This window comes from Xyrauchen texanus, chromosome 3 (assembly GCF_025860055.1).
Source record: "Xyrauchen texanus isolate HMW12.3.18 chromosome 3, RBS_HiC_50CHRs, whole genome shotgun sequence".
Taxonomy (NCBI): Eukaryota; Metazoa; Chordata; class Actinopteri; order Cypriniformes; family Catostomidae; genus Xyrauchen; species Xyrauchen texanus.
This window is the reverse complement of record NC_068278.1, coordinates 4,498,445-4,509,660: the sequence shown is the minus strand read 5'-3', so window position 1 is coordinate 4,509,660 and position 11,216 is coordinate 4,498,445. Positions and strand designations below refer to the sequence as shown.

At 43.7% G+C, this 11,216-nt stretch overlaps 1 long non-coding RNA gene across 2 annotated transcripts; it reads left to right on the top strand.

Moving 5' to 3' along the window:
• The first annotated feature begins 245 nt into the window (after positions 1-245).
• On the top strand, positions 246-4,133 carry LOC127620893 (uncharacterized). Of its 2 annotated transcripts, XR_007967823.1 has the most exons (5): positions 246-2,258; positions 2,769-2,917; positions 3,056-3,140; positions 3,417-3,613; positions 3,941-4,133. It is a non-coding gene; the product is annotated as an uncharacterized LOC127620893 (long non-coding RNA). The 2 variants fall into 2 exon arrangements; XR_007967822.1 differs by having other exon boundaries at positions 246-2,917; positions 3,941-4,130.
• The last annotated feature ends 7,083 nt before the right edge of the window (positions 4,134-11,216 follow it).

The window sequence follows — 11,216 nt, the reverse complement described above, 5'->3', positions numbered from 1 at the left end:
TAATGAAAAACTTAAAAGCTTCAGTGCATGTTATACTATAAACATTTACAGTAAAGAAACATGTGGTATTTGGTGATCATTGGTAAATGTAGTGACAATAATAAGGAATATAAATGTGTCCAAGACCAATTTTCTCATCCTCCGCAACAATTTTCAATCATTGTTTAAGTCCTCAAGGAACTAACATTTTCAAGAAATTTTGTTGGAAGGGACATAAATGACTGTGACACTCAAGATGGCTACCAGGTAAGCAGTTCTTATTTTTTCTCTCCAAATAAAAGTTAAAATTTTGTTTGTCATAGTACCTACATGACTTTTTAGTTCTCATTACTGAAACATGAGTTTGTGAAGTTTTAAAAAATGTTGCCGTTTTAATTTTTTGATTACTATATACCCCATTATGGTCTAAATATATAAAGAGAGGGAAAGTTTAGCTAACCCTCATTTAGCTTCCACAGTTAGCAAGAATGTTTAAGGTCGCTCATCCTCCGCAACACCATTATCATTCACCGCAACAATTGAAGGCCTGTTGCGGTGGAAATACTCAATGTTTCGGTAATGAGAAACAGACTTATGAAGGAGGGACATGCACTATAACTCTTGCTCATTTCAATATAACTTGATATTTGCCTTAAACACTTAAAATAGCAAAAATAACAAAATAGCTATTACAACCCCCCCAGCAGGGGTCACAAATGTTTCATTCTTATGAAGTGCTTCCACAAAAAGCAGTATGAATGCAGTATAGGCCACCTACTATAAATGTAATATTATTTAATATTTTTACTGTGAAACAATGTATTTCTATGTCTTTTTCATGAAATGTTACATTCAAGATGACTATTGTATATTTTGTAACCGCTTCCTGTCACCTCCTCTGCTAGACATTTCTGCATTTTACCTGACATATGGGCAAAACACAATAAACGCTCATGAATGAGTTACAGTTGGGGGAAAACGTGATTGGTACAAAGCAGTCGTTCCAGTTGTTTGTTTTAGTTGTTTGACCAACTCATAAATCGAGTTGCTGCTATTCAAGTTCTTCACATGAAATTATTCTCAGAAAAAGGTTGTGTGGTTGAATGTCAGGACCAAAGCGTTTTAGCTAAACTAAAATCTTTTTACAAGAGCACATGATGCTGTTACATTTAAATGTTTCTCAGGACCACATGATGATATGTTACATTGAAAAAGTTCTCATGAACACATATGTTATATGTTATACTAGAATGATAATATTTCTACTAATGGTTGTATATTTGTTAGTACTACAGTGTAGGCTACATGACATGATTCTTTATGAGCATAAGATTGTAACTTGTATACACAACACTTGTTAACACAAGGCATGGTACTGTGATGATTACGATAAATGAGAAAATGAAACTCTGTTTATGAAATAAATATTCTTTTAAAAATTGTATGCGTTTTAAATATGTAAAATAGGGTTAGGCATCAAACCCCTTTGTCAACAGTGAATATGTGAGCTAAATCTCATTTCCGAAACATTGATCCTCATTACCGAAATGGTATTTTCATTACCGCAACATGTATCTTTTTTACAAATTAAGTAATAATTCGATAATCATATTTTGTTTTAAAATGTATATACATATTATACAACACTACTTATTTAAGGTCTGCTACATAACAAATGTGTATGTTATTTTTTAGTAAAACAATTAAATAAAAGAAATTGTAAATCATCACATGATTAATGAGAGAAAATAAGGAAATTACAAAAAATAATAAATATGAAAAAGTAATCTCTCCAGAGTTTTACATAGCTTTGAGCATGAGTAATAAGAGTCTACTTTAACATTAGCCAAAAATACACATTTTTAACCATATATTTAATGTAATGTCATGTTGCGGTAATGATAATTTTTTATGGACTTCATCTAAAAAATTTAAATAATTATATAGGAAATATTTTTTTAAATCTTGTAAAAATAATGGTTATAGTAAGTTCAGACCTTAATCTTATATGTGCAAAAAGAAAATTGGCTTTAAGGGCATTTAAAAAATTCTGATGCTGGACACCTTCTAAATCTGGATTTCTTGAGAATCACCCAAATGTGGCCATTTTTCCTGGAGCCTCTGGTGTTTTCAGCACATTGGATCTTACTCCAAGAGCTCTGTATGAGATTCACGGTGAGGTGAAGAACACCTCATCAGCTTCAAATACCACAGCTCAACATTCATGCGAACACCTGCGACTACTCCTAATCCAACTGTGCAGTTCAAACATTTCAAAGGTAACTTCTTAAATGACGGTGATACGATTTATAATTTCAAATGTACCAATTACAGGACGGGAAATAAAATATAATTAAATATAATTGCAAAACACCTACTTCACATTTGATGATATGATCAACTCCAGTTGCCAGTCTTTGTCTCATTTGTAGTTGTAGTGTAATAGTTAATACTACTTGTTGTACATTTCATTTACATTATTATGCACATTTTAACATTTCCCCCTGACTTTCATAACCTCTGCCAAGAAAGTGCCGGAGGTTATGTTTTTGCAGTGTCTGTCAGCAATCTTATGCAAAATGTTATGAAAGTATTTACATGGAACTTTGTGTATTGTTTGGTCCTGAGCCAAGGAAGAGATAATTACATTTTCACACCAGTCAACCCACAGATACTATAAGAACAAACTGAGTGCATTTTATAGTTATTGTTGATATACAAAATACATAAGACTATTAACCATTACTAGGATTATGAATGCCGTGTGTTTTAATATGATATTCTTCCAGATAAATTTTTCTTGCTGAGGTGGTTGGTGGGAGGTTGAGTCCCAGCAGAATGGTGGTGTTCAGGTTTTTGGAATGTGAGGCTACCCTTCACGGGAAAATCAGAAAAGTGCAAGATGCCATTGGAAGTCATAACCCCGAAGGAACAACAGGTGGGAAACATTAATTTTGTTTAACTTTTAAGTTTTTACTTTTGTGATTTAAAAAGAGAGGGGATGTGATAACTCATGATGACTTAACCAACACTTAAGCTTGAATGTTTTTTCCTGGTTTTCACCCCCACTGTAAAGGGTCACAGTTCTGGAAACAAAATGCATGAAAGATTCTTGCTGTACAAGAACAGGGCTTCCAGGGCACCAAAAGGAGGAGAATGATGTAATCTTAAGTATTCATATTTCTCTTATTTGTCCAAAGATTGAAATGCATTGTGTTTTTTTTTTTTTACTTACAGTATATTTATCTCTACCTTTGTTGTTCAGACTATTGAAAAAACGTTATTTGAAATCAGCATGTTTGCCAACCCTTTGGCCATTACTGCTTCAGTATTTTAGTGGCTTCTATAATGTTTGGGACAAAGATTTATTTGGCTACCACTACCAAAACCACTAAAACACAACCAGTATATATCTATTGTTTTTTTCCTTGTAACAGCCGAAAAGATGAAGATGCTGCAGGCATTGGAGAGGTCACTGAGAAGATAGAAGAGCTTGTACTGGCATCACAGAGCCTACCAGATGTCACTGCAGCAATCAGAGAGCTCACCAATCTAGCTGCCACTGAAAGAGTGATCCTGACTCCTTCCCAGCTACAGACCATCAAGCAAGGGTTCTGCTGTGTTGTTTGTATGAGTAAGTACACAATAGATAGTCAATGTCCCACATGTACATTTATTTTGGATCCATTTTGTGTAGTGTGTTCCAGAATTTGAAATTTCCAAATACACATAAATTATTACATTCTCTAACCAAGTGAGTCACCCATGTCTCATCCACTACAATTAATTACATGTACCGATGCAAACCTTTGTGTAACAGCCCATGGTGTAATGATACAGTAACAAAGACATTTTAGGTTGAGTGAAAAGAAAGCGTTGTCCCCCAGTACATCAATAACACATTAAGGTTGTATGGACACACAAAATGACTGACTAGGTTTTCTCATTTTGTGTTTTAAAGTTCATCGAGAAGCCAGTCTTCACACAGTGTTGCCGGAGCATTATTGGCTGCAAAACATGTGTGGAACAGTGGCAGGAGACCTTAATATTTGCAATTAATGGTCTTTCAGAGGCATGTTCTGTTCTGAGATCCTTTTTTGATCCCTGTGGGGTTTTTTTGGGACACCCACGGCAGGCCAAGTAATTTGGTATACCTTTACCTGTAAAATAAAGAACATACTGTTGGTCTTGAAACTTATGAATGCCTGTTGTGATTATTGTAATCTTCGAAACACTGTTTTATTTCACCTGGAATTCAATGAGCATTCCATGACTCCACCAGCCTTGTAAGACTAATCTGGCACAACTGGCCAGTCAGGTTGGACACACAATATCTCACAAGGCTGTCATTCATGTCTATTTCCTCTTGATCCACCAACTGCAGAAGAGCTGTCTTCAGTGGATAGTTGACACGATTGTTGACTTCAGGCCAGATTCGTTCAACTATATGATTCTGAATTTGCAACAAAGATGTGTAATCAGTCAATTTGTTCTGGTGGGTAAATGAAACATATAGTCCATTCTGGAAAAATGGTCATGCAGAATTCACAGTAAATCTGTAAATTTACCAACTCAGCAGTCATTATGCACATTGACCGCTGAGCTAGTAAATTTATAGTTTTACCAGGAATTCTGCTTAAGGACCATTTTCCCAAATAGACTGTAACTTAAAAATCACAATGCTCATCACGTAACTAGAATATAAAGGTTGAATTAAGTCCAGTGTGGTTGCTTCTGCAGTTGTTTATTGTTAAGCTGTAACCAGATTTAAAAAAGAAACCTGTTCTCGGCCATGGTTCATTTTATGTTTAATTACCCTAAAATTGGGAAAGCATAGTAACAGTAACAGCAATTTATCTCATATATGCATGACAACAGTATGCTGCTGAAGCAAATAGAATAATAGTAATGATAATAAAAGCAGGCATACAAGTGTATTGCTGAAGCAACCAAACAAACTATTGAAATGTACCCTTGTGGATGAAGTCTGTAAATAAGGCCTTCGCTCCTGATGATGGCGGTGAGATGCCAGCAGCTCCCGCATGAAGAGCATCAAATAAAACTCCTTGCCATGATCTACTCGCACCTGGTCCCACATACCATAGGCAAGTACTGCAGGCCTATTGGATGAAAAAGTCAGTTTTATTTTGTGCAAAACTTTTCAAACTTAACTGTTATCAGTTATTCTGTATAATATGCTTCATAAAAATGTAGATGTTCAATAGTTATTATATAGTTATATATTCTCTTATGAGTGGTTGCCATGTGTATGTAATCCCTTTAGTGTCCACAATAATACATTGGCTATTACCTGAAAACCTCTTCATAGATGGCAACGTTGATTTTTATAGGCATTGTAGAATGAGCAACAACCTTTTTGCTGAAGCCATCTGTTACGTTCCTGTGTTGTCTGCCCTCTGTTCTTTGTTTCACTATCACGTTTATTTCATGTTTTCTTGTTGTCCGCTCCGTGTTTTCCGTTTCACCCGTCACCGATCCTGTTCCATGTCACGTTTTCCCTGTTGTCCGCCCTGAGTCTCACTGTCCGTGAGTTTAACTACATTTCCCACAATTCCCGTTCTCCCTCACTGCCTGCGCTCATCATTGTTTCCACCTGTGTCTCGTTCAGTCGCCACTTTGTCCGTGCATTTAAACCCTGTTTCTTTGTTTAGTCACTGTCGATCGTTGACGTTTCATGTCCGTGCCCATGCTACGCTGTGTCATCCGTGTTCATCCGTGTTCATCCGAGGTTACCCTGTCTGTTCCGTCTGAGGTTACCCTGCTGTCTACAGTTTCTTGTTTCTGTTCCCTCGTGTTTGGACTGTTTCATTGTGTTTTCAGTTACCTGTTTTCCCCTCGTGGACTTTTCTTTGTGTTTACCCTTTTGTTTACTCTGTGCTATAATAAATACCGCATTTGGATCCGCACCTCTGTCTGTCTTGTCCCACTTCTACACCCAGCATCACAGAACGATCGATCCAACAATGGATCCAGCGGTTCAACTGTCCAACTATTGCCTGCTCTGCCTCAAACAAGAGCACCGTCCTCTCGAAGACCACATTGGCGACTTCCTTGTGCTGGCGAATGCCACTGACTACCCGGACCACATCCTGGTGAGTTTCTTCAGGGGCAACCTGAACGCCTCGCTGAGGGAGCGGTTGCCACCGGCAACGCGCGGGTGGAAGCTCTGCGAATTTGTGGAGGCAACGTTGCGGATCGGCGGCTCACCGTTAACTGTAGTCGTCGCTGAGGAGGATCCTACCTCGCCTCCCTCGGTGGTGACTCTCCAGTCACTCATGGCGCTTCCTGTCACGCCAGTCCCGCCTGTCAACGAGGTCACCCTCACCCCAGTCACCTTCCATGAGCCAGCACGGCCCACTTCGTCTGCCCGGAGGAGGGAGAGAAGACGGGCTTCCGCCTCCCGGTCCACGCACGTCACCGTGAGCGAGCCAGAGCCCACGCACATCACCATGAGCGAGCCTGAGTCCTCGCACATCACCGTGAGCGAGCGAGCCTGAGTCCTCATCAGCCACGGTCAGCGAACCCAAGCCAGCGCATTCCACGGTCACCCAGTCAGCGCCTGTAGCCTCGACCGTCCCGGAGCCAGTGCCTGTAGCCTCGACCGTCCCTGAGCCAGTGCCAGCAGCCATGACCGTCCCAGGGCCAACGCCCGTAGCCATGATCGTCCCAGGGCCAACGCCCGTAGCCATGACCGTCCAAGAGCCAGCGCCAGCAGCCATGACCGTCCAAGGGCCAACGCCAGTAGCCATGACCGTCCAAGGGCCAGCGCCAGTAGCCACGACCGTCCAAAAGCCGGCGCCAGTGGCCATGACCGTCCAAGAGCCAGCGCCAGTAGCCAGGACCGTCCTAGAGCCAGCGCCTCTCGAGCCTTCCAGGGCTCCTCCTCCCGAGTCTTCCAGGGCTCTGCCTCCCAAGTCTCTCAAGTCTCTCGAGTCTTCTAGGGCTCCTCCTCCCGAGCTTTCCAGAGCTCCGCCTTCTGAGTTACCTGAGCTTTCCAGAGCGCCGCCTTCCGAGCTTTCCAGAGCTCCGCCTTCCGAGCTTTCCAGAGCTCCGCCTTCCGAGCTTTCCAGAGCTCCGCCTTCCGGGCTTTCCAGAGCCCCGCCTTCCGAGCTTCCTGAGCTTTCCAGAGCTCCACCTCCCGAGCTTTCCAGAGCTCCGCCTCCCGAGCTTTCCAGAGCTCCCCCTCCCAAGCTTTCTGGAGCTCCGCCTCCCGAGCTTTCCGGAGCTCCGCCCCTCAAGCCTCTCGAGCCTTCCAGAGCTCCGCCCCTCAAGCTTATCGAGCTTTCCAGAGCTCCGCCTCCCGAGCTTTCCAGAGCTCCGCCTCCCGAGCTTTCCAGAGCTCCGCCCCTCAAGCCTTCCAGGGCTCCACCCCTCAAGCCTCTCGAGCCTTCCAGGGCTCCGCCCCTCAAGCATCTCAAGCCTTCCAGGGCTCCGCCCCTCAAGCCTTCCAGGGCTCCGCCTCTCAAGCTTCCCGAGCTTTCCAGAGCTCCTCCTCTCGAGCTTTCCAGAGCTCCTCCTCTCAAGCCTCTCGGGCCACCCAGGGCTCCGCCCCTCAAGTCACTCGAGCCTTCCAAGGCTCCGCCTCTCGAGCCACTCGAGCCTCCCAGGGCTCTGCCTCTCAAGCCTCTCAAGCCTCTCGAGCCTCCCAGGGCTCCGCCCCTCAAGTCACTCGAGCCTTCTAGGGCTCCGCCTCTCGAGCCTTCCAGGGCTCTGCCCCACAAGCCTCTCCAGCCTTCCAGGGCTCCGCCTCTCAAGCCTCTCGGGCCTTCCAGGGCTCCGCCTCTCAAGCCTTCCACGGCCCTTCTCCCCGAGCCTCCTATGGTTCCACCTCCCGAGCCTCCTGCGGCGCTGCTCCCAGAGACTCCAGAGCCTTCTAGGGCCACGCCTCTGAAACCTCCTACGGCACCACCTCCCTTGGCTCCACCTCCAGAGCCTTCCAGGCCTCCGCCTCCTAGGCCTTCCTCGGCTCCACCTCCAGAGTCTTCCAGGCCTCCGCCTCTAAAGCCTCCTACGGTGCCACCTTCCTCGGCTCCACCTCCTGAGCCTCCCTCGGCTCGGCCTCCAGAGCCTTCCAGGCCTCCGCCTCCAGAGCCTCCTACGGCGCCACCTCCATCGGTTCGGCCTCAAGAGCCTCACTCAGCTCAGCCTCCTGAGCTCCCAGAGCCTCCCTCGGCTCCACCTCCAGAGCCTTCCGGGGCTTTGCCTCTAGAGCCTCCTACGGCGCAGCCTTCCTCGGCTCCGCCTCCTAAGCCTTCCACTGCTCTGCCACCTGAGCCTCAAGAGCCTCACTCAGCTCAGCCTCCTGAGCTCCCAGAGCCTCCCTCGGCTCCGCCTCCTGAGCTCCCAGAGCCTCCCTCAGCTCCGCCTCCTGAGGCCCCAGAGCCTCCCTCAGCTTTGTCTCCAGAGCCCCTCTCAGCTTCGCCCCCGTGGCCTGTCCCTGTCCTAAGGCCGCCTCCTGGACCTGTCCCTGTCCGATGGCCACCTCCTAGACCTATCCCTTGCTTGTGGCCGTCTCCTAGGCCTCCTGGACCTGTCCCTGTCCGATGGCCACCTCCCAGACCACCCAAACCTGTCCCTTTGTGCCCCCATGGACTGCCTAATTGCCCCTTGTGCCCCCGTGGCCTGTCTCATTTCCCTTTGTGCCCCCATGGACTGCCTAATTGCCCCTTGTGCCCCTGTGGCCTGTCTCATTTCCCTTTGTGCCCCCGTGGACTGCCTAATTGCCCCTTGTGCCCCCGTGGTCTGTCTCCGTGTCCCTTGTGCCTTCTTGGTCTGTCTCTGTGCCCCTTGTGCTCCCTTTTCTCTGTCTGTGTTCCCCCGGGTCTACCCCCTCACTCCCTGGATCTTTTGTTTTTGTTCTTCTGTGCAGGTTTTCTTTTGGCTTTAGGACCGTCTGGAATCCGGTCCTTTTAGGAGGGGTTATGTTACGTTCCTGTGTTGTCTGCCCTCTGTTCTTTGTTTCACTATCACGTTTATTTCATGTTTTCTTGTTGTCCGCTCCGTGTTTTCCGTTTCACCCGTCACCGATCCCGTTCCATGTCACGTTTTCCCTGTTGTCCGCCCTGAGTCTCACTGTCCGTGTGTTTAACTACATTTCCCACAATTCCCGTTCTCCCTCACTGCCTGCGCTCATCATTGTTTCCACCTGTGTCTCGTTCAGTCGCCACTTTGTCAGTGCATTTAAACCCTGTTTCTTTGTTTAGTCACTGTCGATCGTTGACGTTTCATGTCCGTGCCCATGCTACGCTGTGTCATTCGTGTTCATCCGTGTTCATCCGAGGTTACCCTGTTACCTGTCTGTTCCGTCTGAGGTTACCCTGCTGTCTACAGTTTCGTGTTTCTGTTCCCTCGTGTTTGGACTGTTTCATTGTGTTTTCAGTTACCTGTTTTCCCCTCGTGGACTTTTTTTTGTGTTTACCCTTTTGTTTACTCTGTGCTATAATAAATACCGCATTTGGATCCGCACCTCTGTCTGTCTTGTCCCACTTCTACACCCAGCATCACACCATCAATGGCTAAAACATGGGTGACCCCAAACATAGCCAGTTTTTCATTTTGGTCCATATGAACCTTGTGACCCATGTAATCAGCTTGATATGGTATGGGTTGAGATTGTGGGCACCCTAAGAGAGATAGGAAAACGATGTATCTATTTAACAAAAAAATAAATAAATAAATAAATAAATCCTATTACTCTTATATACACTGCATCAGTTGCAGATTTTCCAAATATAGCCTAATGTCTATTTGTGTCTCTGTCAAAAAAATGCAATAATAATTAGGGCAGTTTGTTCTGATTATAGGCTTACTATAAATATCTTAAGTTTTTAATCTTATACAAGCAAAGTAACTGCAGCTAAACAAACACCAAAAACACACATTAGCTCATAGTTACACATAAATTCCACACGTTTGATTATGTAAAATATTAGAGATGAGACAGTAACATACCTGACATCTTGCTTCATGGTAAGGCTGATGCACAGTTCTGGATCCAATTCGTGTCCTTTCATGGCGAGATACCCTTCATCATCCTTCATCATCATTCTTCCAAATGTAGGTCCAGTCTAGAAATAACAAATAACATGATTTCCACATTCCAAAATCATACCAGCTGATGTATATGTGTATCATGAAATTAGACAGTGCAGTTTGAGTTTTTGTGCTATGGAATCAGTGTTGTGAGGATTATGTTGACTGTGACTATTTGTAAATAATGGAAGGCTGAGGCTATTTATTGTGATTTATTTACTATTTGTAATAAACGGCATAAAAGATGCCGTTTAAAAGACATAGAAATGTGGGACATACTGTAGAGGTGTTTGCATATCACTACATGTTTATTCTCATACTCTCTCTCACAGACACACACAAGGGAAATAAAGCAGGATCATACCTCGGTTATAGCTTTTGCCACCTCCATCTCCAATTGTGCGTTGAGGAGTCCCATCAAACTTAATCCATTTTTATTGCAAAATCTCCTCACGTTTCTTGCGGAACATCCTCTTGCTCCCCATTACTTGTGATATCTCCGGATGACAGGCCTTGTTTTGCCATGTCTAAAATCATAACTGAGTAAGGTTCTAAAGACATTTTATTCTAGGCTAAAGCAACACTGGCACCCTGTCAAATGTGGCGCTCTTGTTATGTAAATGACCTCATCCGCTCTTGGAATATGAACAAACGGTCCTTTTTTGTTTCTGTTTTAAAGTAATTTTATTTTTTGTTATCCGAAATAGAAAATGAAACTCAAATTATTTTTAAATTATCACTCATCCCTTTTTGACACTGAAAAAGAGAAACACTTTGTATTTTAATTAAAATGTTTGTATTTTGAAACAAAAATCAAACAGCCACTTGTTTTTTAATACCCGATTCTACAAGGAAAATGGAATGACCAAAAGATACACGGACCACAGACCCACAGTACTGTGGCTACATTTGTATTTTTAATATTGGTTTTGTAAACGAATAATGAATTAAGTCATTTTTTGTTTTTCTGATTTTTAATTCCTAATTGAATATGAAATAAAGGAATGATACATGGATTGTACACAGACCATCTTCACTGTATTTCTGTCATTTCATCTAATCTTACATGATGACACCACAACTATGATTGAACTTAAACAACTTCTGTTATCATATTATCCAACAAACATGGCTATTACTGTTGTGGATGATGACATTTTTCTGAACCAATGTCTGCATAATAA